The sequence below is a fragment of the Carassius auratus genome, chromosome 40, assembly GCF_003368295.1.
Source record: "Carassius auratus strain Wakin chromosome 40, ASM336829v1, whole genome shotgun sequence".
In the NCBI taxonomy this organism is placed as follows: domain Eukaryota; kingdom Metazoa; phylum Chordata; class Actinopteri; order Cypriniformes; family Cyprinidae; genus Carassius; species Carassius auratus.
The window spans coordinates 11,968,451-11,978,654 of NC_039282.1; the positions used below are offsets into that span (position 1 = coordinate 11,968,451).

General features: G+C 41.7%; 1 protein-coding gene across 1 annotated transcript in view; it reads right to left on the bottom strand.

The window, feature by feature from the left end:
- Window positions 1-1,759, bottom strand: part of LOC113058581 (prostacyclin receptor-like) — a 33,880-nt gene extending 32,121 nt beyond the window's left edge. The window contains exon 1 of the mRNA XM_026226608.1: window positions 1,204-1,759. The gene's annotated coding sequence lies outside the window, so the exon portion shown is untranslated. The remainder of the gene's footprint in view (window positions 1-1,203) is intronic.
- Window positions 1,760-10,204: the final 8,445 nt, after the last annotated feature.

Consider the following 10,204-nt stretch of genomic DNA (forward strand, 5'->3'; position numbering starts at 1 on the left):
CCCATAGTTGCTTAATGACCCCATGAAAGCACGCTATGAGCACTGTTTTCTTCTCCTGTGTAGTTCATATTAAAACAGGAAATCGTGGCAGCTAATGTTCAACTGTTTTAAATATCCTGTTGGTTTCACAGCTACTGACTGTTAGTGACAGATGGGTTTACAGAGAAAGGGTATCCTCATTTTAGAGAGCATTTGTTTGGACAAAAATTTTATATGCATTTTATGAGTAAATAAACCTGAGCCCTTTCTGTTGCAAAAAAAAATAATACATCTTTAATGGTCACCTCAGATAGAAACTGCTCCTTGAAGTTACAATTGCACAATATTACTTTAAGCATTGTGGTGTGGCAACCCGATCTCATGGCAATTCATACATTTTTCACAAGGTGGCTTATTCGTACGAATTTGTACGACCACACTCGTACAATTTCATTCGATTGTTGCCAAATCGTACATATTTTACGAGTTGCACAATTCGTATGAATTTGTAAGAAATGACCTACACTTAACCTTGCCCCTAAACCTAACCATCACTGGGGTCGTATAAATTCGTGCGAATAAGCCACCTCGTAAAATACGTACGAATTGGTCGTGAGATAGCATTGGGTGTGGCGATAATTTACAGTACATTAGTTTTGTATGTAATGTACAGCGAGGATAAAATGGGATTTTAAATTATTTTTTGGATTTGATTCAAGCCTTGAAGTAAACAAATATTTGGATTTTTATTCATACAAATAAAATAAAAATAAAAGTTTGTTTTTTTGTTTTTGTTTAGACTGAAGCATCAGATGCTCTTTGGACCATGCTCAAATAATCATGCTGAAGAAAATGATATATATACATATATATATATATATATATATATATATATATATATATAAAATTAAAATATATTTTTTCAATTGAACTTTTCACTCAAAAAGATAATGCGTTTTGTAAGGATATGCTTTATTTGTTGTTTAAAATGAAAAATCTCTCGGACTTTATATACCCTAATCTACATCTAGAAGTTGTAGAGACAAGTGTGTACAATAATTGTATGATTTTAATTTATAATGTTTGTCATGATTTATGTATCATTTGTCACAGTGTAGTACAGATGTTGTTTTGCTGGACAAATGAATCAAACTGCAATTATTTCATAATAACTAAGCTGTCATGGCAATTAAGCATCAGTATTGCATCACAGTCAGTACGCACCTGTCCACGGAGCGTCCATCACTGCTGCGCGCGGACATCGCTCCCGAACACAGCACTCATCGACCAGCAGAGATGGGTTATTTCCGTCACTCCAAACATAATATTTAAAGCGAAGGTTCTTCGGGGTTCCGTTTCTTCAGTATAGTTCTCTCGTTTATTTCATAAACAGATGTTAGTTTAGTTATTAGTTTGCTCGTTCTGTTCTGGCCAGCCACTGGTTTCACTCGCAAAACAATTTTCGAGTAGAGTTCATTTCGCTTGAAAACAAACCAACAGAAACGCGCAGACTCTCTTCATGCTCCCGCACGCTGTGGAGGTAGAATGGTAAGACTGACAGAGTTGATAGATTAACCGTGAGAAAAGGAAAGAAAAAAAGAAAACAAAACAAAAGAGGAGGAGCATCTCACGGCTTCGTTCCTCCTCACTCAGTCAACGTGTAAATGAATGTTCTGCATAACACCTACAGTAAGTTGTTGACAAACCGACCAACGCAAACATGGGGTAAGAAAAAATGTTTATTTACTAAATAAAAAATGAAATATTTAAGTTTGACTTTAGATTTTATATAATGGTGATGCGTCTTAAAAATAAACTGAAATAATATACAATTTAGTTAGCACAAACTTAAAAATTATTATTATCTGATTTCCAAAAATATATTATGGAAATACAAATACAAATTTGATTGTATATTTTCATAATATGCATTCAGAATAATTTTCAATATATTGTTTAAAATTGAAGTAAATGTCAAACATAATTAGTTTGTTGTAAATGTAAAAAGATTATTTAAATATTCATATCTATCTATCTATCTATCTATCTATCTATCTATCTATCTATCTATCTATCTATCTATCTATCTATCTATCTATCAGTCGGTCTCTCTGTCTGTCCATCTTTTGTAGTTTGGTTGTTTGTTTGGTTGTTGGTTTGTTTTTGGAAAATATTTTATTTGTTTTTCTGCTGTGATATCAAACTGTAAATTGCATTTGGTTCTCAATGGATCATCATTACGAGTGTGTAAGGGACATGAAGGTTAATTCCTCAAGAAATAACAATACTTCACTATACTTAGTTATTTCATAACTATGTTTCTTAAGTACACTTAAAAAGTGCACTTTGAAGTAATGTTTTATTTAGTGTGTTATTTGATGTTACATTTAAAGTTCACATTTTTAAATGTACTAAACTGCAGCTTCTTCATTACAAATGTGTAATTAAAAATATATTCAAATACATGACCCCCCCTCCCCCCCAAAAAAAAAAATGACATGAAAGTATATTTTAGTTCACCATTAATGCTAATGCATACTCTAAATAATATTTCAAACAAAACAGAAGTAATTATAAAATAAAAGATGTACTTCAGTCATACTTAAATGGGTAAAAAAGAAGTAGTCTTTATTTCTGTTTAATGCAACTAATTGCATTTAATATTTACAGTACATTACATCGTTTCCATAATACGTATACTCTTTTTAAAATTATATTAAAATGTCAGTAAGGTCAAAAATATCAGATAATTTGACCTTTATCATTATTTTATTCATTTATTTTGAAAATGATGAGAACTTTTCCCCCTGCATTATAGCTAAGAAGCATCTGTTGAAGCACATCTGTTTAGACCGTATGTGTCTATCGTCTGAGTAATTTTCGCTGTAGGCCCGTCTGATCCAACCCGACAGACTTGTGGTTGCAATTTTGTCTGGTCATGCTCTTAACATTGCACTTCAGATGACTGTTGCTGCTAGACTGCTCTTAGCAAAGGTCACGTACATTTTGAGTACCACAGTATATGCTAATCACACACATGTTTTATTGAAGCATTACAAGTTTTCAGGTGGAAAAAGGCTTTTATTACCGGAGCATGCAGGCTTCATAAACTTAAACACTGTGGGCATTTTAAATCAACAGAAGAGTAGCAGTCAGCACAGATGACAGATGGCTCTACTCATGGTCAGCATAAGAGGGTCAGCACATCATTAAGTCAGTCAAGTCAAGTCACCTTTATTTGTAAAGTACTTTATTGTTTCAAAGCAACTTCACAGTATTCAGCAGAATCAATGGTGCAAACTCAATGAGGCAAATAAAAAATTCTGCCATAGCAAAACTATAGTGTCATTATTCAGTTCCAGGCAGTTCAGTGTTGGTTCAGTTTAGTTCAATAAGAGTGTAAAGTTCACTGTCATTCATTATCAAACAAGTTCAACACTACTGAAGACAGCAGTGTCGTTATTCAGCTCGAATCAGCTCAATGTTGATTCAGTTCAGTTCAATAACAGCTGTGACTCTGATCTATGACTCTTACAATTCTTAATGGTCACTTGTAAATTAAAGGGGGGGTGAAATGCTCGTTTTCACTCAATATCCTGCTAATCTTGATTACCTATAGAGTAGTACTGCATCCTTCATAACTCCAAAAAGTCTTTAGTTTTATTATATTCATAAGACACAGATAGTCTGTACCGATTTTTCCCGGAAAAACACGACCGACTGGAGGCGTGACGTGTGGGCGGAGCTAAAGAATCACGAGCGCCAGTAGGCTTTTGTGTTGAGAGCGAAGCTGTGACACCGTGAGGACAAAACCAAACAAAACAAACCATGGCTAACAGTCAGATTCAGCGTATATTTATGATCCAGAATCAGATCCAGAGGCTGAAATTTAACAAAAGCAGCATCAGCAACGACGTCTCTATGTGGTATGTACTGAAACTGTATATATTTGCTTAGCGGTTTTGGAAAATGACTAAGTTCCACTTTGTCGTCTTTTTTTTTTTTTAAAGCTGTACATGTGGAAAGTGCAGTTTGATGACAACATCGCATGTTGTTTACTTGATGTGCTTACGCGCCGATAACTAAGTTCACAACACAGAGATATTTGAAGCAGTTTTACTCACCGCATGCGGTTCCAACACACGATCGTGACCCTTTTCCGTTGGGACTGCATTATCCTTAAGAAATAAACGATGTAAAGCACGCATCTTTGAAATGCAGGGAACAAACAAAAACACTTGCACAACTCTGTTTATGCTCTGTAAAAATAAACTCCATCCACTGGTCCCTCAATACTGTTTCTCTTTTGGTAATCTGTGCAGGGTTGTCTTGCCCTGGCAACCAAAAACACACTTCTTTTGTGACATTTCGTGACCCTCTCGCTCTGATCCGTGAATGCCTGTGCTCTCTCAGTGCTCTGCTATACAGGAGCGCACGCTCTTCCGGCAGAAGTGCCTTAGGACCCATATAAGGAAATTCCGTTTCATCTAACGTCACACAGAGCCATACTCGAAAAAAACTTTCCGAAACTTGTGACAAACCGGAAGGAGTATTTTTGGAACAGAAATACTCCTTCAAACGTACAACTTAATTTTTGAAACTTTGTCCATGTTTAGCATGGGAATCCAACTCTTTAACAGTGTAAAAAACTCAGTATGCATGAAATAGCATTTCACCCCCCCTTTAAATGTTTTATTTTAGATCTAGTTTGACTGACGGTCAGCTGAAAAAAAAAAAAAAAGAATTTCGAATATAAAAAGTTAATTAAAATTCCACATTCGAATTTTAGGTGTGCGTTAAGGAGGCAGCCTTATCAGTGGTGCATGAGATGCTATGACAATGTAAGTGTCATTGCATTTTTATGTTTTTGTTAGACTATGCAGTTGAAGCCACTAGATGGAGTGCTGCTGCATTGTTAATTACAAATACTGCGGTGTTCGATGTGTTCGATGCACCCTCTTGTGGTCTGAGTAGAGAAGCCAAAAGCTTTTCTTCACCCTAACTGAAATTATGCGTTTTAAATTTGACTATAATTCGAATTTTGATCGTATCTACCTAAAAAAAAAAAAAATCAGCCATTTTGACAGCCCACTGTCACTGAATCATTCATTCACACAATTTTCAACTTAAAATGAGAAAACATGTGGTTTTATTAACAAAGTTCGGGAGAAGCACGATCAGATAATCATCCAATTTGGTACAGGTGCATCTCGTTTAGCTAATCATCTTATAGCACGCACGCGTATATATATCCAGTCTTCCTACCTCCTGTCCCACGACAGTTTTTCGGCATAGACCGTCTGTCAGCATTCGGTTCGCTCTGTCAGCATTCGGTTCGCGCTGTCCGTCTTCTTATCACAGGCCCAATCTTCCTTCCGACGAAGATATCTATCCGCCGAACACCAACAAGCGTCATCGGTCAGCTGCTCTTCTCGCCAAGCCACACGTTGTGGCCAAAAGCTCGTGCAAATCCTTGAGCTCGCCTCACTCGGCAACACGATTTTCTCGCCAGGACCGGGCTCTATTATAATGCTGGATCGCAGCCGTGCTCCAGTTCTCCCCGCAGTAAACCTCTCTCGCTTTTTCAGCCGTGTCGCAGTTCGATGCTGCCTCCACTAGCGGCGAAGACCGTGCGTTGTTGTAGTGGCATGTCGTTCGTGAAAGAATCGTTTTTTCGAATGAATCTTCTAGGCGAACGAATCGTTCTCGGTTTACACTCATTCATGAAGAATTTTTCAGAGTTGTCATCCACAATGAGCGAGTTTCATATGAGTCTCAGAGATCGAGAGCTCTCATTCGTGAACGAAAGGACTAAACCGGTATACATGTCGAGTTGATTAAACAGATACATGTCGTTCGTAAACGCAAGGAACTCTTATCAATTTTGTTAAGATGAGAGTAAACCGGGTCAGTTAGCCATTTAGCATGTCAATCTTGCAAAATGTAAAGCGCAGTTATAGGTACTGTGCACATATTGTTTACATATTTAGCATACAAAAGATAAATTCCACGTTTAATCCCCGATTTATGAACGTGAATATATAGATCAAGATATGAACCGTCTGACCAAACAATAAAAATGCTAATCATGCAAGAAAACCTCGTGATTTGCTCATCTGAACAATTTAAATAGACGTTATATATAGAATGCGCTTATGAAGACGCCAAAATTTGTTAAACGGCGTTATGACTTAACTCTGTCCGATGACGATGCCACTTTTTAACCACGAAGCAAAGGCTTTTTGCAGAGTTGTCATCCACACCGAAATTTCTAAAGACATTACATTTGCTTTACTGTGCATGTTTAAACCTCACTGAGATGATACAGACATAAGTTTCATGCAATTATTCCGGCAGGATCAATTATTTAGGGACATATTTCACCATTTACTGGCATGATTATTCAGAATTTTTCACGCTACTGCCTCGTGTTTGGCTGCAGAACAACAAGTGTGAGTAAATTTTCTATCATCTTTTTAGGACTGTTATATGAAAAGCATGCAAAGTAAATGTCTTTAGAAACGGCTTGAATTTGAATTACTGCAATTAACGTTACTGCTATAGACATGTCTATTGGTACAATGGTTTATAAAACTAAACATGCTACATTGTTTCAAAGCCTCTATTTTCACAGTCCATACTACAACAGGAAAACAGCATCCCAAATTTATCTGCTCCGGAGGCTGTTTAAAAGGGCCCGAAGGCCAAAACAAGAGGAAAAGATGCTTTTCCAACAGGACCGTATTAATTCAGACAAGGTTTGAGCAATTGTCAAATCAGCCAACAACTACAGCAGCCAAAGCAAGCATGAAGCTACTTTTACTTGCAACACGGGCCTGCACATCTCAGTATTTCCATCCTGTTACTTCTGCTAGCAGTGCAGGCTACACAGGTTCTTCAAGACATCACACACCCCAGCCCCTTCCCACGACTCACAGCTACAGCAGCTGAAGCAAACGTGAGGCCGCCTCCATTCGTAAACGCGCCCTTAACTCTTCCTCTCCCTCATGCTACTAACCATTTTTCTGTTCAGTGGCCTCCAGCTCCAGATTTGCCAGAAGGCAGAGGGTACCAAGACCTATTATTGGTCAGGCCGATTATTTTATTTATTTATATATCTATCTCGAACCCTCTTCAGCCAACCCCTCTAACGCCAGCTCATCCCCTTTCACTAAAACTCCTAATCTACCATAGCTAACTCTCCTAACATGCCCTATCTATCTGTAATGGTCAATCCTCACTTCAGCCATCCTTCCGCAGGAGCTTTCTCTGTATCTCCCCACCGCCGCAGCATTGCCCGCTCCCGCAGGAGCCTTCTCTATATCTCCCCACCGCCGCAGTATTGTCCGCTCCTGCAGGAGCCTTTTCTGTTTTTTCCTCACTGCCGCAGCAGTCTCCGCTTCCGCAGGAGCCTCTACCTATATTTCACCACTGCCGCAGCAGTGTCTGCTCCCGCAGGAGCCTCTACCTATATTTCACCACTGCCGCAGCAGTGTCTTCTCCCGCAGGAGCCTCTACCTATATTTCACCACTGCCATAGCAGTGTCTGCTCCCGCAGGAGCCCTTTCCATCCTTCCCTACTGCCGCAATTCTCGCTGCCGCAAGAGCCTCAAAAATAAATAAATAAATAAATAAATAAATAAAAATATATATTTTATGTCCATTCTCCAATTCAACCTCATCAGGCTCGCTTTTGTCTAACTCCGGAACGCCCAATCTAAATTCACGATGGACCCTCATTTCATCAACGACTCTGGTTTAAAAAAAAAAAAAATAAATAAAAAAAAAAAAAAAAAATTAATCGAGTAACAAAATGTGTTGTTGCTTAATTATACTGATGTGCGCATGCACAGTAAATCTGATGGGTAGGATAAAATGTCAGGATCCCGGACCTTTATTTAGTCGGGTTGACGTACCTTTTCAGTTCCGTGGATGTGATGTGACGCTAGTTTTACTTAAAGTCAAATGCTCATGAACTGACTGTCAGAGCAGTTCTGGAGATGTTGTTCATGTGTTCAAGTCCTCATTTAGTGAGACAGCAGACGCAGAAATTACCGTGAGAGTAATGCGCGCTTCAGTGTGTGTGTGAAAAAGGAAGTCGCGCTCCTGCTCCATTCATTAACAGAGACACACAGAACATGCAGGATTTACATTTAAACACTGTTCCGTCTTAATATTTAGAGATATTAATTCGTGAATCGGATGTAAGTGCAATTACCTATTTTGATTAATTCATTCAAAAAAAAAAAAAAAAAATTGCGAAAGAACCCGACGTGAGATTTAGAATAAATTAAAAGAGGCTTCGAAGCAGAGGAATTTGCCTACATCATTTTTTGTAATCGCGTTACTCGAGGAATCGTTTCAGCCCTAATCTTAAGCAGCTCAAAAGGGGCCTCTCACATAATCCGATAGATGCCCTCGGTTGTTGTTCATCAGACATTTAAAAAAAAAAAAAAAAAAAAAATTTATATATTCCTCCTTAAATCATGTTGTGTACTTGAATAATAGAAGCCTCTCAGTTATCGTTTCTTCGGCCAAAGTAAGGGCCCTCCAGCCATCGTTACAATCTCCTTGCCTATTTCAGCATCGGACAGGGCTCTCCCTTCCGGTGCAGCTGGGCAGTGGCTCCCTTCGGTCGCAGTGTGAGCCTTTCATCTGTCATTGAGTTGCGCTGCGCGCTCAGCGGCAGATGGGGGTATCCCTCCCGGTGCAGCAGAGCCACAGGCCCCCTTCGGTCGTTGTGACAGCCCTCCATCCGATGCATCAAATTAAGCCGCTTATACAGTCGCAAGGGGGACTCTCCCTTCCGGTGCAGCAGAGCCGCAGCTCCCTTCGGACGCAGCGAGAGTCCCTCCATCAGTCGCGTTTTCTTGCCTACTCCGTATCGGACGGGGCTCCCCTACCGGTGCAGCAGACCCACGGCTCCCTTCGGTCGCAGGGTGAACCCCCCGTCTGAGTTATGTTGCATGCTCAAGGGCGGACCGGGATCTCCCTCCCTGGGGAACACAGCCGCTGGCTCCCTTCGGTCGCAGCAGGAGCCCTCCATCCGATGCATCAAACCGTTCCTCGAATCTTCTTGCCTATTCTGCATCTGATGGGGCTCTCCCTTCCGGTGCAGCAGACCCACGGCTCCCTTCGGTCGCAGGGTGAACCCCCCGTCTGAGTTATGTTGCATGCTCAAGGGCGGATAGGGTTCTCCCTCCCGGGGGAATAGAGCTGCTGGCTCCCTTCGGTCGCAGTGAGAGCCCTCCATCAGACGCATCAAGCCATGCCTCGCTTCGCAAGGGGGACTCGCCTTTCCGGTGCAGCAGAGCTGCAGCTCCCTTCGGACGCAGCAAAAGTCCCTCCAACAGTCGTATTCTAGTTAGCATCAATCAGGGCTCTCCCCTCCGGGGCAGCACTCCTGCTGCAGAGTTGCGAACCCCCTACGGAGGCTGGGAGAACCCTCAGAGGCAAAAAACCGTGCCTCCATAAACCCGCAATGGGGGACTCCCCCTTCCGGTGCAGCAGAGCCGCAGCTCCCTTCGGATGCAGCGGGAGTCCCTCCAACAGTCGCGTCTCTTTGCCTTCTCAGCATCGGACTAGGGCTCCTCTTCCGGTGCAGCAGACCCACAGCTCCCTTCGGTCGCAGTGTGAACCCCCCATCTGAGTTATGTTGCATGCTCCACGATGGCTAGGGATCTCCCTCCCGATGGGGTACAGCCGCTGGCTCCCTTCGGTTGCATTAGGAGCCCTTCATCCGACGCGCCAAACCGCGGCTCCAATCTCATTGCCTATTTAGCATCTGACGGGGCTCTCCCTTCTGGTGCAGCAGACCCACGGCTCCCTTCGGTCGCAGTGTGAACCCCCCGTCCGAGTTATGTTGCATACTCTATGGCGGCCAGGGATCTCCCTCCCGATGGGATACAGTCGCTGGCTCCCTTCAGTCGCAGTGAGAGCCCTCCATCAGATGCAACAAACCGCGCCTCGTACTCCGCCGCAAGAGGGACTCTCCCTTCCGGTGCAGCAGAGCCGCAGCTCCCTTCGGAGGCAGCAAGAGTCCCTCATTTCTTGATATCTGGCATTGTGCTCCTCCCATAAGCGGCATGGAGGGCTCGCTGGTAAGACGTTGCGAGCCGCAGCTCTCGTCGAACACTGCACGGGCTCTCCAGGTCGCTCTGCATTTTCTTCCCAACACGCATATTTTGGGGGGCAACTAAATTTTATCTCTCTGGCTGCTGTCCTA